Source organism: Balaenoptera musculus, chromosome X (assembly GCF_009873245.2).
Source record: "Balaenoptera musculus isolate JJ_BM4_2016_0621 chromosome X, mBalMus1.pri.v3, whole genome shotgun sequence".
NCBI classification, from domain to species: Eukaryota; Metazoa; Chordata; class Mammalia; order Artiodactyla; family Balaenopteridae; genus Balaenoptera; species Balaenoptera musculus.
Window position 1 is genome coordinate 7,279,298 of NC_045806.1, and position 22,559 is coordinate 7,301,856.

Consider the following 22,559-nt stretch of genomic DNA (forward strand, 5'->3'; position numbering starts at 1 on the left):
ACCTCCACCCACCAGATGCCAGGGGCACCCCCACCCCCCGCCCCGAGTTGTGGCAGCCAAAACTGTCCCCAGACATTGTCCAATGTACCAGCAGCAGATAAGAGGGAAAAAATGTAAAAGATTCAAAGGGATTAACAAGTAGAAATCTGTGAAGAAAACAGAAGGTGCCAGTATGGAGAAATTAAAGCTCAAAGGTTATTACATAAGTGTTTGAAGAATCTTTTCAGGAAGGATCTTAACGGCTATCTTTCAATCTTCACACATAGCAGAATAAGAAGTGAATTTAAATGGAAGAGAAATTAAGGCTGGACCTACAGACGATGAAACGGTAACACCAGTTCTGAGCTGCCATCTTCCTTCCTAAAGATTTTTATGAGCAGAATAACCTAGGATGATTAGGAATTGTTCTCTCGGGGCTTTGCGGTTATGATTTGAGAATCTTCAAGGAATGAAATCTGCGTTAAAAAGCAAAATATACATAATCCATGATTATGTCTCCTACAGTGCTTTAAAAAAAAAAGCAATATCTGTTTCTTGTTACAAAAGCAATGCATGTTAATCGTAGAAAAATTAGAAAATGCAGCTAAGCTAAAAAGAAGAAAATGAGAAATACCCTTAATCTCACTAATGAGTGAAATACTAAGGTCGATACTTTAGTGAATTTGCTTCCCAGTTGTTTTCTCTGTTCAAAGGCATTTGCGTAGATATAAATATATTAAACTGTAGGGGGGGAAACTCTTCCCTTCTTCCCTTCTAGGTTTTTTGACTGGTCTAATAATTAAATTGACATAAAATGGATTAACAGGAGAGAAACAAATTTAATTTCCTACGGTAGGGGAGCCCATAGAATTCTGAGACTCCAAGAAGTCACCAAAGCAGGCAGCTTTTATACCTTCTTGACAAGGAAACCATATGTTTGTGAAGAATTGGAGAAACAAAGGGGTTTGGGCTTGGGCTAGCAAATTAGTGAAAGTAACAAGGTTTGTTTATACAGCCTTCCAGGTGGTGAATTCCCTGTCTCCGCAATAAGGATGCCTTTTATCCACCTGGTGGGGGGCAGGGTACCTTCACATGCTTTTGGGGGGACCCAGGAAGGTCAGAGTGTCTTTTTTTTGCACAGGCTGTTTCTTAAGCAACTTTAATTCAAAATAATCAGTATGCCAAGTGGCATATTTTGGGGGTGGCATCTTCTGCTTCCCTTCAACATCTACATACATTCGTCGGATCATTCAGCACATAATGCTTTGGAGCTTGCTTTTTTTCATTTAAGACACCGTGAATGTCTTTCCATGTCGAAAAGTATCTATTACCATATCCGTTTTAATTCTTGTGTTGTACCGATGTCTTATAAACTTAACCTATCCTCTGTTTTTGGCCACTTAACTTGCTTCTGGTGCTTTGAGGTCATAAATAATATTGCAGCAATTTTTCCTTTCACGATTCTTTCCGTTCCTTTCCTTTCTTCCTAATGAGGCTAGTTCCTGGAGCAAATGATAGCAATAGCTGTCGGGCCCACTGTATGTTTCAACCCGCGCATATTTGCAAGGTTTTTGGTAGGAATTGCTAAACAGCCCACCAGGAAGATTGTTCAATTTACATTCTTATTGGGGGGGGGTAATCCTTTTTTTTTTTAAGTCCTTGCCAAAAGGACAATTTCATGGGTGGAGGTGGAGGATGTCGGAAGTGATCTCATTCTGCTGAAAACTGTGCGCCCCAGTTTTAGGCTTTTCCTGAATTGCCTGTTTGCTGTAATGTTCTTCACACTTGAACAATCACCTGGAGAAGAGAAGGTGAAACTAACCTACTGGCAAAAAAAATCGCCCCACGACGAGGAAGGTGCCTCTGCTTGAGTCATTTCCGCCAAGCCGGAACACAGAGCAAGTCACTTCGGACGTCGGAGGGCATTTTATAGACAGCCCCGCGTCCCAGCTCCCGTTGATTCTTGGAACTCCCACCACCGCAGTCCCGGCAGCCCAACCCCAGCGGGCAGCGCGTCCCGTGTCGGGGACGCTGGGTCCTCTGTGCGCCCGAAGGAACCGACGGTACGAGGCTTGGAAGGGCCGGCCTCCAGAGCCGAGGTGACCCAGCCTGCCGGGCAGGGCTGAGTGGCTGGGCGGAGCACGTGACGCTCGCAGCCTGGCTCTTGGCTGGGGGGTAGTGGGGGCCCGCCCCGCGCGCCGAAGGCTGAAATCGACTTCTGCCTCTGGCAGGAAAATGAGCTTGTCAGCTTCTGTCTCTAGCGGACCCTCAACCCAGTGGAGCAGGGGATTTCGGTAGCATTTAAATTTTATATCTCAGGAATCTGAAAGCAAAAGGTAAGTTGCTTATCACTCAGAAAAATAAATGAGAGGAAGGACCTGGAATACCGTACGGCCACTCTGTTGATTTTTAAAATCGAGTTGAAAATAATCGATCGCTGGGCGAGACAAGGGCCATTATTTAGCCCCAAATTAGAGACTGACCTTCTGAACAGAAATTTGGTTAATCAGGAGGGGATGGTGGTAAAAGGGCCCGGGGTTAAATATAGAAGGACATGAAAGCTGCCGGAATAAATAGCAAGTAAGTAACCCTGGCCTGCTTGTGAAACAACCCATTTCACATCTCTTTCAGGGGCGCCAGCGAAGGTAATGTTAAAATTGCAATTTAAACTCAAACGAAAGGAAACTAATCTATATGAAACTGGAATACAAATAAAAACAGTTCCTGCTTTTGCTCTTTCACATTTCAAAAACGTTTATGTGGTTTGGCAAGAAAGTTGATATCTTCACAGTTTAAGCCTGAAATATGCCATTTCAAATTTATGAAATGATCACAGTTGGAATTTTCTAAGTCCCTCTAGGCAAGGCTGTTTCAGTTGTGAATGAGAAATATTGACATTGTACATATTTTCTGTAATAGATGACTCACTTCCGCAGAATGTGATAAAAATTAGAAAACGTATAATAATGAGTTATTGCGAATTAACTTTCATGTCTGAGAGATCAAATTCTTTGCCAGAAGATTTAAGAAAACAGACACAAGTACAACCATGCTCATGCAATAGCGCTTTACTTTAAACAGTCAAATGTTCAAGTAAGAAGTATAACTATGTGGTGTCACTGTTGTTTTCTTCGGCAAAAACACGTTGATATTGGAATGCAGGTACTGAGAGTAATTAAAAGCATTATTCATCAGTGCAGTTAGTATTACATTCCACAATGAATATGCTTCAAATTAATGTATTTGATATACGGTTTGAAACATGGACCCTCTATGCAAAATATGTATATGCACTCTGTATTTTTACTGTCATTTTGATTTGCACAAAATAGATTTATTTATTTAGTTCTCCATCGCATTTGATAAAGACTTTTTAAAAATAAAAGACTAAATTATTTCCTTTCATTACTAATCCCCTTATTGAAATCCTATTACCCGCGTGGAGCCTGGAGTCATTTGGGTCTCCCCTTCTGTGTGCTGTTTGTTTCCCACAGTTCGTGGAAGGCTAGGCCAGCCGCCCACACCAAACACACCGCCCTGAAAGGAGGCCAGAGCGAGGCTTCCCGGGCACTCGCTCCTCACCTCCAGGGACTTCCAGGGTCTTTCCCCCCCGCCCCTCCCCTCCTCGCCCCGAGGGCGTCACGTGGCGGCGTGAGCCCGCCTCCCGGTGACGTCAGCGCGTTCGCAGCCGTTGCGCCGAAGAAACGATGCTCTAGGATGCGGTGCAGGTGGGCGAGTGGCCTGCGCCATGCGGCACTGCAGGTAAGGGACTCTGCAGGAGGAGCCCCTGCAGCCCGTCGGCGCCCCAGGAAGCGAAAGTGGGGTTTCTGGCTGCTGCGGCTGCTGCAGGCACCAGGCAGCAGGGGGGCGCGGAGGGCGGCCGCTGGAGGCTCACGCGTGACTTGGGTCTTGGCAGGCGCACCCTGGGAAAGTGGGCAGGGGCCAGACTGAAAGACCCGGGCCTCTTTCACAGGAGGGGAAAAAAATCAGGAATGATCACAGTACACGCATGGTAAGGAGAGAGAGGGGCTTGTCAAAGGTAACTGTTTACCGACGGTCATTGTGCTTCTTGAATAATGACGCGTTTACTGATTCTCCTTACGGGGGGTTTGTCCTCAGTAGTCAGCCTGATTTCTTTCAAAGGCAAGCTGCTTTGCTTGAAATGGAATGGAAACTTCTTGGTTAGCATTTGAAGAGCTAGATGTGCGGTCTAAATTGTTTGGCATTATTTTGCAAGGTTCCAGCATTTAAAGGGGTATGTCAGAAATGTGTTTGTTTTCTCCAGGTGTTTTAAATAGATTAAAAAATAACAGTATCCAGTAAAATAAAAAATAAAGCTTCCAATGTGCGTGTAGGAGAGTGCAAACCAGCTACGTCTGTTCAGAACAAAAAGGTCTTTAGAAGGGGGTGGAGCTGGAAATGAACACCAAAAGCCATGAATTTCCAGTGTTCTTTTTGATTCCATTGCTAAATAATTTGCTTGCTGAAAGAAGGGGCTTGATGACGCAGTGGCAGATGGAGGGGCGTCAGCTGACTTCAATTTTAGCAGAACAGGGAGTGGGATTTTAATGGACTCTTTTGAGAGTTCAGGCCTGTGTTTACATTCCTTTCTCTGGTTCACATATGACCGGAGGCCAGGACATGTGTGGGTACCTTAGGAGGAGAATGTGGCGTTCTTTCCTGTAAAACGTGACCCCTCTGGAAGCCGTGGTATCACTGAATTGTGTTGGAACTCACACCATGAATCATTTGACCCATGCAGCAACTGTGGGAGGACCTGTAAAACAATGCTATTTTAGTTGATAATTCAATAAGGCATTTCTTTCAGCGTTTGGACACCCTGATGCGTTGCTGCAGTAATTCAGTAATTAATTTACTGCAGTTTTCTTCATTTGGTTCAGGTTGGCTATTAGAGTGCAGATCCTCAGGTCCCTACCTTCCCTTCTCCCCCAGCCCACCCCTAGACAGACAGAGCAGATGATAGACAGATGTAGTAGAGACGTGACTCCACTTCTGGCTTTGGGACTGTGGAACCTGGGACAAGTCACTTTGTGTCTTTGGGACTCAGTTTTCTTGCCCCCAGAGTCACCAAGGAATTTATACCAGGGTTTCTCAGCCTTGGCACTATTGACGTTTGGGGCTGGATGAATCTGTTGTGGGCACCGTCCTGTGCTCTGGAGGATGTTTGTTTAGCTGCATCCCTGGCCTCCGCCCACTAGATGCCAGTAGCCCCCTCACCCCAAGTTGTGACAATGAAAAATGTCTCCAGACCCTGCCACTTGTTCCCTCGTGGCGCTCCATTGCCCCTGGTTGAGAACCACTGATTTGGATGGTCTTGAAATGTTCTTCTGGCTCTGGTATTCTAGAATTCATTTTCCTATGATTTGTTTCATGCTGAGCCCTTGGTCAGAGATCCGATTCCCTTTCATGATGTTGTCAATGCGAAGACTTTTTTATGCTCTGGGGTTCCAGAAGTAGCTTCAGTCAAAGAGGGGAGGCCTGTTTTGTGTGCCAGTCGTAGCTGGGAAGCTAGCTTGCCAGAGTGTCAGGGAAAGAGGGAAAAACACGAGCACTGGATCAGCGTGTTTGGAACTGGGGTAGCCCAGACTCCCCATCCTTATCTGCAGAAGTGGGAATAGAAGGACCTGTGTGGAGGCGTCGAAAGGAGGGAGTGAGATAACGGGGGTGCTGGTGCCCGTCGTGGCCGCCACGGTCATGCGCTTTACGCTCCAGTGCAGGACTGGCCGCTAAAGGTCTGGCTCTGACACTTCAGAGAGCGGCTTTGCTGCATCACTTCACCTCTTGGAGCCGTTGCCGAAAATGTAAACGGGGCTACTGTACTTGCTGGTCCTGCTTCTTTGGTTTTTGGGGGGATCAGATGGATGTAAGAGGGTCAGCAAGCTGGAAACTCCCGGGAGACAGGAAGCGGTGATGGCAGTGGCATTGCAAGGCGTGGGCCATGTATAGTGGGTTTGGGGGAGGGAGCTTATAATGATCAGAAAAATTATCCTTGTCGCCCCACGGGCCTGGGACTGTGGTGTGCCCCTCCCCCAATACCCTTGCCTTCAGCTCGCTCTCTCTGCCTCTTCCTGGCCCCATAAAAATTGCTCTCCTGGGGGAGGGTTGGTCTTTAGTGAGAAAGAGCCAGTGTGCAGAGGCCAGGGCACAGGCAGCCTCCTTTGTCCACTTCCAGCCATTTTCTTTACAGGTGGCGCCCACAGCCGGCCAGGTAGCTTGTCCCCAGAATGGCTTGGCACCCTAGGTGGGTCATTGGGCGCTGTCTCTGCACCCAGTCAGTGATGTGAAAGAAAATGAAAAAAGAGTGAGGGCTTCCCTGGTGGCGCAGTGGTTTAGAATCTGCCTGCCAATGCAGGGGACACGGGTTCGAGCCCTGGTCCGGGAAGATCCCACAGGCCGCGGAGCCACTAAGCCCGTGCGCCACAGCTACTGAGCCTGCGCTCTAGGGCCCACGTGCCACAACTACTGAAGCCCGCACGGCTAGAGCCCGTGCTCTGCAACAAGAGAAGCCACTGCAGTGAGAAGCCTGCGCACCGCAGCGAAGAGTAGCCCCCGCTCGCCGCAACTAGAGAAAGGCCCCGCGCAGCAAGGAAGACCTAATGCAGCCTAAAATAAATAAATAAAATAAATAAGTTAAAAAAGAAAATGGAGGAGGATTCTCCATCAAATGAGAGTTAAGAGATGGGATCACTGTCCTAGGCAGCTCTGCCGCTGTGACAGCACCGCAGGCTGGCTGGCTTACCAACAAGAGACGTTTATTTCTCACAGCTCCGGAGGCTGGAAGTCTGAGATCAGGGTGCCGGCATGGTTGGGTTCTGGTGAGGGCTCTCTTCTGGATTGCAAACGGCTGCCTTCTCCTTGTGTCCTCACATGGTGGGAAGAGAGCAAGCTAGCTCTCTGGCCTCTTCTTACAAGGGCACTAGTCGCATGGTGAGGGTTCCATCTTCATAACTTAATCACCTCCCAAAGGCCCCACCTCCTAATACCATCACATTGGGGATTAGGATTTCAATTTATGAATTCTGCGGGGGGATCCATTCAGTCCATGGCAATAACCAAATACAACTTGTGCCCTTGATTGGATCCTGGCCTGAACAAACATCGGTAATAGGCTTTGGGGACACCTGGGTTATTTTTATGTGCCTGCCTTCTCGATCATGTGAGGAAACGATTGTAAGTTTGATTAGGTGCCATAATCTTGTGGTGTGGTGGGCACCCAGCTCAGCCACTCGTCATTCCTGACACAGAAGCAGTGAGGTGAGACATGCTTGTTTCCTGCTGCCACGTTTCAGGGTAATTTGTTACACAGCAGTAGGTAACTAACACGTGTATATGTACAGGAGTCTTATTTTTCAGTGATGCATGCTGAAGTAGTTAGGGGTGAAGTGTCATGAGAGCAATAAGTTACTTTTAAAGTTTTTTGGGTTTTTTTTTAACATTTTTGGAGATCTTTTTAATGTATGGCTGAATAGAAGACAGATGAATTCTCAAACCTGCTTCTGCATTCAGTCTGTTGCAGTATCACATGTCATGTAGCCTCTGGAAAATTCCACTGTACACTCATGAGAGAATGAGAATGGAAAAAGGCAAATAAAAGTTTACAATTATTATAAGGATGTTTTTGACAGCATGGACCCCCTTAAAAGGCCTTGGGGACCTCAGGGTGTCCCCAGACCACACTTTGAGAACCACAATAATTTACTTTTAAATGGTTCAGTTGAATGAAGAGAGAGCGAGAAGAGGCAAATACAGTCAAATAGGAACACTGGTTGAATCTGATTGGTGTTATTCATTGGACTCTTCTCCGTCATGTGCTGTGTATTTGAAAATGTGCACAATAGAAAGCTAGAAAGAAGGTAGAAAAGAAATGTAGACTCTTGGACATGTGAGGGGTTCTGATTGAGATCTGAGGGTGAAGCCCACGGGCAGCATTTTTAACCTGAGCTCCAGGTGCCTTTGACCGCACGAACCTGAGGCCCCAGGGGAGACCTGCTGGCCCGGAGGTTCCCAGCTTACCCAGCAGCCCTCCAGCCCTGCACCCTCCCAAACCAGACCCAGGGGGATTAGTTAGTGGTGAGGAGGGTGGGTGTATGAGCCCTCTGCAAATTCTGGCGTGTGGGCTGCGGGAAAGGCCTTATTATCAAACCCTTGCTTGACTGTATTGTCAGGGGCTGGCCAGAGATAAGTTGTCCTTTCTAAGGGCAGGGCTGGTTTCCTTTCTAGAGAGTGATAAGTATTTTTTGAATGACTTGTTTTCCATCGAAATAGTAATAGATGCTTTTTGGGAGGATTTCACACAGGATAAAGGTTATGGAAAGAGGACAAAGTCTCTTTCCCGTTCCCGGTCCCCCATCCCACTTCCAAAGGCAACCACTGATAACTGTCTTATATACTGTTACAGAAAATGTCTATGCAAATACATCCATCTATAGAAGGTATATAGCACTTTCCTTTTTCTTTTTTCTTCACTAGGATGTAATTTACATGGAATGAAATGCATGGATCTTAATTCAGTTGGTTTTGACCAACTGAAGAGAACATTCTTGGTACTCCCAGAGGGCCTCATCTTGCCCTCCTTTAGTCAAATCCTCTGGCTGGAGGGTACCACCATGCTGATTTCTGTCAGCACAGTTTACTTTCGCCTGTTCTTGAACTTCTTATACCTGGAGTCCTATGATCTGTACACTCTTATGTCTGGCTTCTGCACTGGGCATGATTGTGAGATTCATCCGTATTGTATCATGTAGCACTGATTCATTCATTCATTCCATTTTCTTGTGAAAGTACTTGGGAGAGTAATATACTTGATAGACCTCGTTTCTCTTACTCCTGCTGTTTGGAAGCTGTTGTACATACATCAGCTTGCTCACAGCATGTTCCAGAGTGTGGACGGTGTGGAAGTTTACTTAACCAGTCCCCTCTTGATGGGTGTGTGGATTCCTCAAGCTTTTGTAATCAATGCTTATGGTATTACGCCAATGTAAAAATGCCAAACAGGAGAAGACCTCTGGGATTATTTAAATGCATAGAATTTAGATGTTGGAAGCTAGCTAGCTTCAAAAATCAAAGCAACCCTTATATTTTACGTATGACCAAGAGATGCCCCGAGAAGTCAGGTGACTTGCCCAAGGTCATGTGACCAGTAGCGACAGAGTTGGGGAACCACCCAGGTCCCCAGACGCCTTGTACAGAATGTTCTTTTTTGCACTATAGGCTGTGTGAGGGAAGGAACTGTGTGTGCTTTGTTCACCACTGTAAACCCAGCATATAACACGTGGCAGAGTAAGTGCTCATTAAATATTCGTTGGATGAAAAATTAAGTGAAATGTTAGTACCCTGAGAAAAGACCACCGATATCCTGAGAACTGCAAAGGCGTTTCCATGAGACGTGAGCCTCGATATTCATTCATTCATTCACTCCCTCATTTACTTCTTTGTTCAGCCAGTATCTGTTGGGTCCCTGCCGTGTGTCTAGGCCAGGGTTTCTCGCCCTGGACACTGTGGGCTCTCGGGCCGGATGATTCTCTGTGGGGGGCTGTCCTGTGCACGGTAGGATGTTTAGCGGCGTCCCCGGCCTCCACCCGCTCGATGTGGGTTGCACCCACTGCCCCGTCCCCCACTTGTGACGGCTGAACTCCAGACATTGACAAGTGTTCCCTGGTGGGCAAAATTGCCCCTGCTTGAGACCTACCAGTAGTCTAGGCGCTGGGGTTTACCGTGGAACCAAATGGCCAAGGTTCGTGCCTCGGTGGAAGTGACATTGAAGTCGAGGAAAGAGAAGATAACTGTATTTGATAGGTTGTGCTGTCGCATGAAATATAGCGGGAGGTGGAGGGTGGGCAGTGGTGGATTCAGAACCCTGGTTAGACAGGGCGGTCACGGAGGCCCCTCTGGGGGCCCACACGTGACCAGGGACTGAGGGGGAGCCACGTGAACATCGAGGGGGCAGAGAGCTCCGGCTGAGGGAACAGCCAGTGCAAAGGCCCTGAGGCGAGGCAGCAAGGAGGTGGGCGTGTCCAGAGAAGAACCGCCCAGAGAAGCGTGGTGGGAGAGGTGCTTGGAAGGGTGGCTGGGCGGACCCTGTGGGGACTCGGCAGGAGTGGCACCAACCCTGGTGACTCTAGGTGTGATGGCAAGCCACTGGGTGCTCTTGGGTGGGAGAGTGACACTTCGGGACTTGTGTTCGAACGGATGGCTCTGGCTGCGGTAAGGAGAGAAGTCAGAGGTGGGTGAGAGAGAAAGCAGGGTGGCCGGCGAGGAGGTCGGGACGGTGGCCACGTGAGCGGTGACCTGGGTGGCCAGGTGAGCTGCAGCTTAGAGGACCGTGCCCTTAACCAGTTTAGCAGCCGTGTCGTGCTTGGAGCCAGGCGGGCCTTGGTCGTCAGAGGAGCGCGTGCGGTCAGGTCGCACTGTGAGTGTGGCGACAGCGCCGCGAGGTGGAGGCCGCCTGCAGCGCCTCTCAGGACAGTGTCACCAGTGACGGGCGGCGGTTCGCAGGGACAGCACAGGCGACAGCTCTTGCATTCCACAGATGACACTGGAAAGGCTCCCCTTCCGGCCTCCTGGTGTGGATGAAGTCGCTCGAGCTTTCTCGCGGGCCCTCGAGCCCGCCGCCTGCCTCTTTCCCTGTGGACGGGCTGTTCTCTGCCTGGAGGGCTACGCCACCCCCGTGCTGGCCAGCCTGGGTCGCCCACGGTCCACTGTCGCCGAGTCCTCCCGTGCGGGTCCTTGTGCCGGTCCTGAGAGCAGGCAGCTGGCCGTCGGTTGGACTGATGGAGGTTTGAGACCAGAGCCTTCCCCGTTGGAGGCGACTGTCCCCCTCCTGGGGTCCCGTGCGGGGAGAGCCCTGCGGGCTAGGCCGGGCCCTCGACCCCCCGAGGACGCTGCCGGGCCTGCTCCCACCAGCGGCAGCGCTGGTCCGGGCGTGGGGGTGGGGTTTGGCCGGAGGGAGCGTGACACAGACACGCCGAGTTCTGTTAATCCCCTCGGGAGGTCTGGTCCTTGCCCTGGTGCCCGGGGACCTGCTGACTCATTTCTCGTGGCTGCTGTTGCTGCCCCTGGGCTCGCCCCGCACTTTTTACCGCGTCTCTGGGGGTAGCCGGAGCTTACCTCCTGCCGGGATCTTAGCCTCCCTTCTGGCTTGCGATGGTCAGTGTAAAATTTATTGTTTCCATCCACCGGAGCCCTTGGAGGTGCTGGTTGGGTTAGGACGAGAGGGGCCACCGCAACGGTCCCAGACACATTATTTTCCTCTTAGCTCCGTCAGGCCTCCCACCAGCCCCCCTTTTGCCCAAAACATAGGAGTTGACTGACATTTCAGCCCTCACCTTGGTAACCCCGCTGGAATACGGTTAAGCCACCCCGTGGCCGTGTTCCCGCTGTGGCCTTGCTCTGAGGACACTGCGAAGGACACCGCGAGGCTGCATTGGAGGACTCCGTGCATTTAACCTTCATGGACATGCTGGTTGTGAGTGTCTGTGACATTGTTTTCATCCCCGAGGGGGAGTAGCCCACATGAGCAGGAAGTAGATTGTTGCGGAGGAAGGTGGTCTGCAGAGGTCCCAGGAGAGGGAGGGACACGGCAGCGTTTCTCACCAGCATCGTCTTCAGCCGCTGTCATGGGCTGATATTGTGTCTCTCAGAGCGCACGTGGTGAAGTCCTAACCCGTAGTGCCTCAGAATGCGACCTTACTGGGAGATGAGAGCTTTGTAGAGGTAATCAACTTAGAACGAGGCCCTGAGGGTGGCCGCGGTCCAGTGTGACTGGGGTCTTTATAAGAAGAGGGGGTCTCTGCACAGACAGGCGCAGGGCGAAGAGGGTGTGAAGGGGCGTGGGGAGAAGACGGCCGTCCGCCAGCCAGGGAGAGAGGCCTGGGACGGATCCTGCCCTCACAGCCCCCAAGGAACCAACCCCGCTGTCACCTGGATCTCAGGCTTCTGGCCTCCGGCACTGGGAGACAAGAAGTTTCTGCCGTTCGAGCCACCCGGCCTGTGGGGCTTGCCAGGGCAACGCTGGTGAACTAATCCAGCGGTGTTTGCCGGGGCACACGAGCCATCGCCCACCCGGGAGGTTGGACGGTAACCCGGCAGCCTTTACTTGAGCGCTTTCCGCGCAGTTTAGGAGAAGCTTGGCGAGCAGTGCCCTCTCCGTGGAAGCAGGTAGCTCTTGGGTCCCGAGAGGAACGAGGCCTGTTCAGTCCTCTCATGACCCAAGAGGAAGGGTCCTCGGGCCCCGGTGGGAATCTGGCTCCCCGCTCACTGTCTGTGGGACTTGGGCTTGAGACCTAACCTCCCCTCTGCCTCAGCTTACTGATCTGTAACGTGGGCCTGAGGGTGACGGCATTTACTTCACAGAGTGTCCGGAGCCCTGGTGACTGATGCGTGTGACGCGCTTAGGACGGGAGCCCTATCCAGAGTCGTTGTTGTTATTATTACTGTGCGGAAGTTCTCCATCCTTGGCCCCGGGTGCCGGGAACGTGGAGACCTCATGGCCGTCTCCCTGCCCTCTGGGGAGGGGGGCGGGATGTGAGAACACTGAGTCCATTGTGTCACCGGAGGCCACGTGCCTTTGGCCTCAGCCCCTTCCCAACACGCAGGCTGTGTTCCGAAAGGGGACAAATAGCCGTGCAGCCCTGGGGCCACAGGAGCCGTGCCACGGAAGGCGGCCGTGCCCTGCACCAGCTCGCCAGCCTTGGGGGGCAGAAGGGGTGCGGGGAGGGCTGGGTGCTGGGCAGGGGCCAAGGGGGAAGCAGGAGGGGGAGGTAGAAGTGACCCTCCCCCTCTGTGCCCGCTCCAGGCAACATTTTGAAGCTGACAAACTTTAATTCTCACGTCTCTTCCTGTGCATCCTGCGGCTTGAGCTTTCTTCTCTTGGGGACGCCGGAGGGTGCCGTGGCCCTCGGCCTCTCGCCACGTGGCCACCAGGGGGCTCCTCTCAGTGTCGGCGCCGCTGGGTCTAACCTCCCCGGGGAGCGCCGTGCGGTGGCTGGAGGGTTGGCTAGAGGGGGTGGATGAAGCGTGGCCCGTCACCCGCCTAAAGGTGTCTGCATCTTGAAAGCGAGACTCCATCATCTCAAATGAATTTGAAGTTGGTGGGGTTTCAGGTGAGATGGAGAGGGGAGGGGAGGAGCTTTGACTAGTGGGGGAACCGGCCTCCAGGACGGGCCCGATGACTGCCTCCTGTGTTCATGGCCAAGTGCAGCCTCTCCCACACTGAGTCCCTCAGGGCTGACTGTGCCCCCGGCGGGGCACGCTGGAAGGGGCGGCGTGTGACTCGCAAGGCTAGGTCATAGAGACTGCTGCTTCCACCTCGCTCCTGTGGAGCACTTTTTCTAGAGGAAGCTGACTGCCGTGTCCCGAGGACGCTCAAGCAGTCCCGTGGAGGCACAGGGTGCAGTGGAACCGAGCCCTCGCGCCAACAGCCAGCACTGACTTGCCTTCAGATGCCTGCGGCCCTGGGCGACAACCTCCTGAGAGACCTCGAGTCAGAAAGACCCAGCCAAGCTGCTCCTGAATCCCCAACCTGTAGAGACTGTGTAAGATTATATGTTTATTATTTTAAGCTGCTGAGTTCTGAGGTAGTTTGTTATGTAGCATTCTAGATAATACACGTGGGGAGGAGAGGAGCTCCATGCACGGTTTAGGTTATTGATTGTAAGTTAGGGCATATTGATGATGAGCTTCAGTGTATTGATTTTAAGTAAATGGACAACTGCATATATTTCAGGAAAATGTCTACTTCCCTGTTGATCTTCATAGCCTGGAGACTTCAGTCTCCACTAGCCTCCAAAGGCCAGTGGGGTTTGGATGTCTGCTGTCACTTCAAGCACCCAGCATTGCCAATCTGGGATGTCACTTTCTTTGGGAGCATCTCCCCTTTTCTCCCTGCACCAGTGAAACGTGCTCCAGCCTGTAGTGCAGCTTGGAGCCCATGTCATGGTGGGTTTGCCAACCCCAGTGCCTTTGCTCGGTCAGAGGGTTCAGAGTTTGGACCTGAATTATTTCAGTGGGAGATCAGTTTTTCTAGGTAGGTATTTTGAAAGAAAGTAGTTCACAGGCACTTGAGAGAAGTGTTGCAGCATGCCAACTAAAAAATCTAACTTTTGTACAGTGAGGCGGAGAGATTTAATTCTAGTTGATGGGTCTTTTGGGGTGCCTTGAGTAATAAATCTTTTATTGAAATATATGTGCAGAAAAGTGTGTAAAGTGTAAGTGTACAGCTTGATGAATTTTCACAAAGTGATCACACCTGGGTAACCAGTGCCCAGATCAAGAAACAGGAAGTGGGACTTCCCTGGTGGCACAGTGGTTAAGACTCAGTGCTCCCAATGCAGGGGGCCCGGGTTCGATCCCTGGTCAGGGAACTAGATCCCACATGCCTTCTGCAACTAAGAGTTCACACGCCACAACTAAGGAGCCCATGTGCTGCAACTAAGGAGCTGGCGAGCTGCAACTAAGACCTGGCACAACTAACTAACTAAATAAATATTAATAAAAAAAAAAAAGAAAAAAAAAGATAAAACGTGACCAGCGACCAGAAGCCACCCCCATGTCCCTTCTGGTCACTCCTCAGCCCAAGGGTAACTGCTGTCCTGATTAACTCCACACATTCGGTTTGCGTGTTTGGAGCTTTGTTTTAATGGACTCATGTGTTCCTGTGTCTGGCCTTCCCTTGACATTGGGTTTGCGAATTTCATCCTTGTCAGTGTATGTAGTGGTAGGTTGTTCATCCTTGTGGTTGTGTCTAGTCGCATAGTTTTCTCTGTATATAGGTGTCTTTTTTTCTCTTGCTGCTTTTAAGATATCCTCCTTTTCACTGGGTTTAGCAATTTGATTATGCCACTCAGTATGGTTTTATTCTGTTATTTATTTGGGTGCTTGGGGTGTATTGATTCGCTGAGCTTCTTGTATCTGTGGGCTTGTAGTCTCGTAGTTTAAATCCTGTAGAACGGGATTTCCTAGAGCAAAAGTTCTGGGCCACAAATGAAAACGTATTTCAGAGAAATTTCTTGAGAGAACTTAAAGGGAGTTTTAAACCAATTTCCCTCTCACCTCCTGCACTTGGATAAGAAATGTGAAGTAGGGTTTGGCTCATCCGGCTGCTACAGGGACTGCCAAGTCTTGGTGCTCCCCCCTTCCCGCTGTGATGGGTCCAAAGTCCACTTCTTTGGGCTCCCAAGATTCTGGGTCAGATGCCTGTGGTTGGGCGTCAGCCAGGATGTTGACCGGCTGCACCGAGGAAGAGATCTGTCTATATTTGTCAGCCCAGCTTTTTTCCTGGGTGAGAAGTAATAAGGGAAAAATCAGGATGAATCGAGCAGTTAAAGAAACCCCCCGAACCTAGGAGGGGAAAGCAAGGCATGCCCTTCAGACTCGCGTTGCTACAGAGGATAAAACTGCGGACCATGGTGCATGTGAAAGGCGATGCAGTCAAAGAGACGTGTCCCAACCTCTCATTTTCACGTCTAGTGACTTGAGTATGGTTTTTGTATTCTTTTTGTCCTGTGTATACTCACAGGTAAGCTATCTTTCTTGTATGTATTTTTTTTTTAAATAAATGTATTTATTTATTTATTTTTGGCTGTGTTGGGTCTTCGTTTCTGTGCGAGGGCTTTCTCTAGTTGCGGCGAGCGGGGGCCACTCTTTGTCGCGGTGCGCGGGCCTCTCACTGTCGTGGCCTCTCTTGTTGCGGAGCACAGCTCCAGACGCGCAGGCTCAGTAGTTGTGGCTCACGGGCCCAGTTGCTCCGCGGCATGTGGGATCTTCCCAGACCAGGGCTCGAACCCGTGTCCCCTGCATTGGCAGGCAGACTCTCAACCACTGCGCCACCAGGGAAGCCCTCTTATATGTATTTTTGAGCGTGCCTGTGCAGTGATGTCCCAAGCGTTAAGCTGACTGCTTCATAGAGTTTTCTATCTCTAGATGGATGTAATTTTGTTTGTTTTTTAAAAAAATGTTTATTTAAATGTAGTTGATTTACAATGTTGTGTTAGTTTCAGGCGTACAGCAAAGTGATTCAGTTATACGTATATACGTAAATATATGTATTCTTTTTTTTGCATTCTCTTCCATTACAGGTTATTACAAGATATTGAGTAGCGTTCCCTGTGCTATACAGTAGGTTCTCGTGGGTTATCTACTTCATATTTTAATCCCAAACTCTTAATTTATCCCTCCCTCCCCCTTTCCCCTTTGGTAACCGTAAGTTTGTGTTCTGTGTCTGTGGGTCTATTTCTGTTTTGTAAGTAAGTTTGCGTGTATCATTTTTTAAGATTCCACATACAGGTGATATCATATGGTGTTTGTCTGTCTGACTTACTTCACTGAGTGTGACCATCTCTAGGTCTAGATGGATATAGTTTTAGTAACGCTCCTTGTAGAGGAGAGATCGTGTATGCGGTGGGTGAAGCTTTTTAGGGTTAACGGATGTTGTAACTGTACAGCAGGCTCAGCAAACACTGCCTCAAAGGTGCAGACGGTAGATGGGGGTGAGTAACGCAGGCCTCTGCCCTGAGGAGCTCAGAGGCAGCAAGCTTTGAAACAGTGATTCCAGTTTATAAGTAAGATTGATATTCAAAACAGTAGTAATTAAAACACAACGGGAAGGATGCAGGGAAGGAAATGGAGTGGGGAATAGGAGGGGAGTGAAGGGTTTATAAGGGCCCCTGGTTGTTAAAGCCCGGTCTGCGGGCCAACAACATCAACCTTCCTGGAAGCTTGTAAGAAATGCAGATTCTCGGGCCTTGCCCCAGAGCTGCTGAAGCTCAATGTCTGGGGCCGGGACCAGGACCGGGACCCAGCCCTCCCGATTTGCCAGGTCACCTGTTGCATTCAATAAAGTGTGTCAGGGAGTTTTCCTGCGTTCTTACACGGATGGCAGGTTTTACTTTGCCCATTAGTACAGTTTCTTTTAAGGGTCGTGCTTTGGTGTCATCCCTAAAATCTCTGCCTAGCCCTAGGTCATGAAGATTTTGCCCATTTGTACAGGACCATAAACATCACTCAGGGATTTATGCAGGCAAAGGCATCCCTGGCTGAAGAAAGAGAAAGTGGGCTGCAATGCTGCCTTCATTTGGGTTCTCTGAGAAGCGGACCCTGAGACGAGGATTCTGGTGCAGGGCGTTTCTTGGGTGCTGCAGGGACGCTGGGAGGGGCGACCGGGAGAAGAAGGCACCCGTTAGAGCCTGGGCTGTTAATCCAGCTCAACTTGTGGGCAGCCGGAGCTTAACTCCATGCTTTGGAAACTCTAGAAAATGATGCTTGCTGTGTCACGAGCTCCCCGAGTCACCTGTGGGTTCACTAGGAGGACTTAGGGGACCCAGTGTATAGTTGTCTTCGCTGCTGTGACCTCCTATAATGGAAGGCTATAAAGCAAAATCAGCAAAGGGAAAAGGCGACGGGGCAAAGTCTGGAGGAAACCAGGCTCCGGCTCCCAGAGTCCTCTTCCCGTGGAGTCCCACAGGATGTGCTTCACTTTGCCCACAGTGAGCTGAGGCAGCACGGGGGACGCGCTCTCTACCCAGGAAGCTTGTTGGTCTCAGTGCCCAGATTTCTACTGCGGGCTGGTCCTGTAGGCACTCTGTCCAGCTCGTATCAAAATTCCAGACTCCCGGAAGGAGAGCAGAGGTTCGGCATCAGTCACAGTACTTGGACAACCAGTTTAGGTACCACGAGCCATTCTTATCAGTGCTGGGGATGGTGTCAACCCTCCTGGAATCCAAGTTCCCAGGTGCCAGCCGAGGGCCAGCCTTGCCAGCAGGCCTTTCTGAAGAGAGCAGTCTCTGGCCTGCAGTGCTAAGTCTTTTCTGCACAGGTACGAAACACATGCCTTGAAATGATCCCGTTCAGGGGGCGAGGGAGTGGGAGTATTTATGCACCAGTTTCTGAGGGTCATCGGTTAATACCTGCTCCCAATAATGCTCTTCAGGTGTGCCACAGCAGCAGAGCCACCTTCCACGGGGCCTGAGGCAGTGACCTCAGGCGCAGAGATACAGTTGGGAATCAGCTGGAGCTCACTGGAAGGTTTTGAGGGATATGGGTGGGGCACTGGGAGCATCAGGTACAATAGTTATTCTAGAAATTGGGTGGGGACGACAGAGCCATGTGTCCAGGGCAGTTCACATGCATGTAGTCATGCGGCAGTATTACAACTGTGGGTGAAAAGACCAAGGTCAAGGCTTCCCTCTAACTTCCTTGGGGTGTGGCAGGAATGCCGGGTAGGAGGCACCGGGAGAGCCATGGATGGGCACCTCCTCCCCGTGTCTGCCTGTTTCTTTCTCTTCTTCTGAGCCTCCCATATGCATATATTTGTTCACTTGATGGAGTCCCATAAGTCCCTTAGTGTGTGTGTGTGTGTGTGTGTGTGTGAGTGTGAGTGTGTGAACGAGCATTGTGGAGGCGGAAGATACTGGTATGTTTAACAAATATTTGCTATAGCCTCAAACATGCATGGCAAAAAAAATTTTTTTTCTTTATCCACACGAGCACATTGGGAGACCCATGTCTGTTGTGTAATTTGAAGCTAGCTGTGGATTTGTATTGGATTGCATTTTTGAAGCGTGTCATGGTGGTGTGTGCACAGAGATCCAGGGCATGAATAAAGGCAGGCCGGCGTCCCCTCATTCATTTTAAGCTCCTGATTTCCTCCCCCGTCAGAGAACTGAGTGGATGGGGAGCTGGCCTGGCCGCCCTAGGAGGAGGGGCTGGGGGGAAAGGGTTTACACCGGATCACACGGTCATGATGATGATTGTGGTAATGCAGCCCTCGAGTTGAGGTGTGACACTCTTCAAAGGCAGGAGCTCCAAGACTGCCCTCTTCCCCACGCCCCCTCCAGGATCACAATCTGCATTTTAATAAGACCCCAGGGGATTCATGGGCTCATCCCAGCCTGATTCAGGGTCTCACCTTCGAGGCTGCACTTTGAAAGCACCTGGGGAGCTTTAGAAATGCTGATGCCTGGGCCCCCAGACCCGGATTTAACTACTCCGGGCTGGACCTGGGGTTGGGGGCCTTTGTGAAAGGCCCCAGGTGATTGGGCTGTGCAGCCAGGGCTGGGACTGGCCTGGGACCTGCTCACCGCGCCTCCTCAAAACTCTCCTTTCTCAGCCCTCAAGTCACCTGCCCTCCTGCCTGCCTCTGACCACAGCTTCTTTTTTAAAAATTTTAATTAATTAATTTGGCTGTGTTGGGTCTTTGCTGCTGCGTGCGTTTTCTCTAGTTGCCGTGAGCGGGGGCTACTCTTCGTTGCGGTGCGTGGGCTTCTCATTGCGGTGGCTTCTCTTGTTGCAGAGCACAGGCTCTAGGTGCGCGGGCTTCAGTAGTTGTGGCACGCAGGCTCAGTAGCTGTGGCTCGTGGGCTCCAGAGCGCAGGCCCAGTGGTTGTGGCACACGGGCTTAGTTGCTCTGCGGCATGTGGGATCTTCCTGGAGCAGGGCTCGAACCTGTGTCCCCTGCATTGGAGGCAGATTCTCAACCACTGCGCCCCCAGGGAAGCCCCTGACCACGGCTTCTTAATCTGCTTGGGCCGTGATTCTGTCTCTGGCCCCCAGTCCCGCCTGGCTCCCCGGGTTTCTTCTTTTCAGATTCTTTTCCCATATAGGCCATTAGAGAGCACTGAGTAGAGTTCCCTGTGCTGTACAGTAGGTCCTTACTAGCTGTCTGCTTTATATCTAGTAGGGTGTGTATATGTCAGTGCCCATCTCCCAATTCACGCCTCCCTCCTCCCTGGGTTTCTGACTTCAGCCCGGTCCCTTTTCTGTATTCAAAGTGTGGTCCGCAGACCGGCAGCAACAGCTTGTGAGAAATGCAGAGTCTCAGGCCCTACCGTGGCCGTGCTGGGTCAGAATCCGCGTTTTAGCCAGCTGCGCAGTGCGCCAGATGTGCGGGAAGGCGGGAGAGGCGCTGCTCCCGCTGTCAGGGCGCGGAGAACTGGTGGCGTTGGCGGGAGCCAGGGAACCGGCCGCAGGAACGGGACGGCCCTTGCTTGCTTGCTCAGTTTCTCGGTGTCGCTCTTGACGTTGGCGCGGGCCGCTCTTTGCTGTGCGGCCGTCCTGCGCACTTGGGATGGTTATCGGCATCCCTGGCCGTACCCACTTGATGCCGGGAGCGCCCCCCGGCCTCCCCCGCAGTCGTGACAGCCGGGACTCTCTCCAGGCACCGCCAAGTGGCTGCCTAGGGACACAGTTGGCCCTGGTGGGTGCCACTGCTTCAAGCACAGCTTGCCTGCAGTGGAAGGCCACTCTGGGGAGAAATGACCTGTGAATCCACATGGTTCAAAGGTCACCAGTTGACTCTGGGGCCCCCAAATATAACCCCCTGCAGGGAAGTGCCCAAAAGGCTCGTTTGGCCCAGTTTGGATGAAGGCAGAATTTCTCCACCTCAGCGCTGGCGGCACTTGGTGCCGTCCTGGTCCCTGTCAGGTGCTGAGCAGCAGCCCTGGCCTCCACCCACTAGATGCCAGCTGCACCCCTGTCCGAGGTGACAGAATGTGCCCAGTGACCCCTGGGGGCAGAATTGCCTGTTGGGAGCCCCTGGCCCGTCCATCTTTGGTCCGTGTCGCCCGGTCTCATCCCCCCGCGGTAGACCCGCCACAGAGGTGGCGGCTCCCAGGGTAGCCACTCCCCTGGAAGGAGGGTCCTCCTTTTCGCTGTCGTCCGCATGTGGCACTGCATGGGTCCCCTGCTCACCCCACAGCCAGTCACTGTGCCTGGTGGTTGGAGACTGTCATTGGCCCGCCTGGGTCACGTGCCCACGGTGGGGCGGGGAAGCTTTGGTACCCAATGGAGGGGAGGGACAGTTCTGGGGGGCGAGAATGGCCTGCTCTTGCACCCCTGTGCGGAGCTAAATGCTCGGCTACACTGCCATCCAGTCAGTGACCGGCTCATCTAGCAAATGCCAGGTGCCAGTGTTTCTCTGCCCGTCTCCGGGCCGCCTCGGAGGGCGCTCAGCCCTCTTACAGGTGCGCAGCCCAGGCTCGGCGGGGCTGGCGAGGCACCCACATTGGCCTGCAGGGCCCAGGTGTCCTAACCCCCCATGCCCCCTTCAGTTTCTCCCCCTCCAGGCCTCCCTCCACGGGCCTGGCAGAGGGCTCTTTCAGGGCATCCTCCTCTTCTCCAAACACTTCTGCATCTCAAAAGAAAGCGAGCGTTTTTAGACAGCCCCAAAGCCCCTGCCCATCGAACTGGAGCTTTCCTTCCCACCGTAGTCCCCTTCTGCCCAAACCACCAGGACCGTGGAGAGTGGGGAAGGGCTTGTGCTCCAAAGAAAAATGACGCTACTATCGCCGGAAGACGGAACAGATGCGCTGGGCAAAAGCGACAAGTGAGAATCGTGCCTAAGGAGCTGCATTTCCTGATGGGCAGCCCGCATTTTCAAACACTTCTTCAAATTGCAAAGTACAGCAAACACGCCCCAAAGTGCATAACACCTAACTGTATGGCTTAGTGGATCGAACACGAAGCCTCCGTGTCACCACCTAACGTATAATTTATAGGATGCCACGTAGATGGAATCACACGGTGTGGATTCTGATGCGTCTCCACTCTTCGGTCCGCAGGCTGTGTGAGACCCACCCATTGCAAGCAGACTTCGGGAAGCGCTGGAGTCAGAGGGTGTGTAGAAGCCGAGAAGCCACTGAGGAGTGGCCACGGTCTGGAGCGGGAATTGCCCTTGAGTTGCTCAGGGCACAGAGCCCAAGCCATGGGCTGTGGAGACAGGAGTTCCTGTGACCTGAGGCAGGAGTTGGGGCTAAAGGAGGCTGAGGGAAGAATGGCGGGTGAGGCAGGGCAGGGTACTGGTTGGAGCAGATGGAGAGGAGGCAGGCCCCGCCCGGTGGGCTCAGCTGCCCCAGGCAGCAGGGCTGCTCACACAGCACCCTCTGGTGGCCCAGTGGTGCAATGACACTCCTCTGAGCCCCAGGGAGCCCAGGCTGGTGGCCTTCGGAGGAGCGGCCAGCACCAAGGAGCTGGCGGCCAGCAGACATCAGCCCTGAGTTTAGTGCCTGCTGTAATCCATGCAGGTTGCAAGAAAAGTGACTTGTGATTGGTGGTTGGAGCTTCTGGAAAATCTGTAAGACATGAAGCTTTTTTCCGTATTTTGTTTTTTTTAGTTGTCATCTCAGGCCTGGCTCTGAACTCAGTGTTCTCAAATCCTCTCCTCCTTGTGTCCCACTCCTTTCACGGTGTCTTGTGAGTATGTGTGACCTCTAGCCCTGATGGCCTTGACCACTTTGTCAAGGTGATGCTATGACCATATTTGTATTCACAAGCCAGGGGCATCTGGTGTCTTGAAGCATTAGAATAGCTAATTTGTTGGAGAAACTTTTCCGATGGTAGGATATCATAGAAACCTTGATGTGTATGTGTGTGTGTTAAGAACTACCTTTTATACCTCCAAAGCTTCCAGGTTGAAACGCCGCCCGGGAGGTCCTGTGGTTGCATTTCCGGGGTCCCATCCTTCCCTTCCAGAATCCTGTGCAGGACGGCCGTGCCTCTCCATCTGTGTACGTTCCCAGCGGGTGGTGACGCTTGCTCTGCTGCTTGTGTTGGTAGGTGAGGCTTGAAGG

General features: G+C 51.6%; 1 protein-coding gene across 2 annotated transcripts in view; it reads left to right on the plus strand.

Annotated features, from left to right (window-relative positions):
- Positions 1 to 2,158: 2,158 nt before the first annotated feature.
- CLCN4 (chloride voltage-gated channel 4) overlaps positions 2,159 to 22,559 on the plus strand; it is an 86,831-nt gene continuing 66,430 nt past the window's right edge. The window contains exon 1 of one of the 2 annotated variants that reach the window (XM_036840468.1): positions 2,159 to 2,315. The gene's annotated coding sequence lies outside the window, so the exon portion shown is untranslated. Of the gene's footprint in view, positions 2,316 to 3,473; positions 3,742 to 22,559 lie in introns of those variants that run through there. The other variant, XM_036840467.1, reaches the window with a different exon arrangement.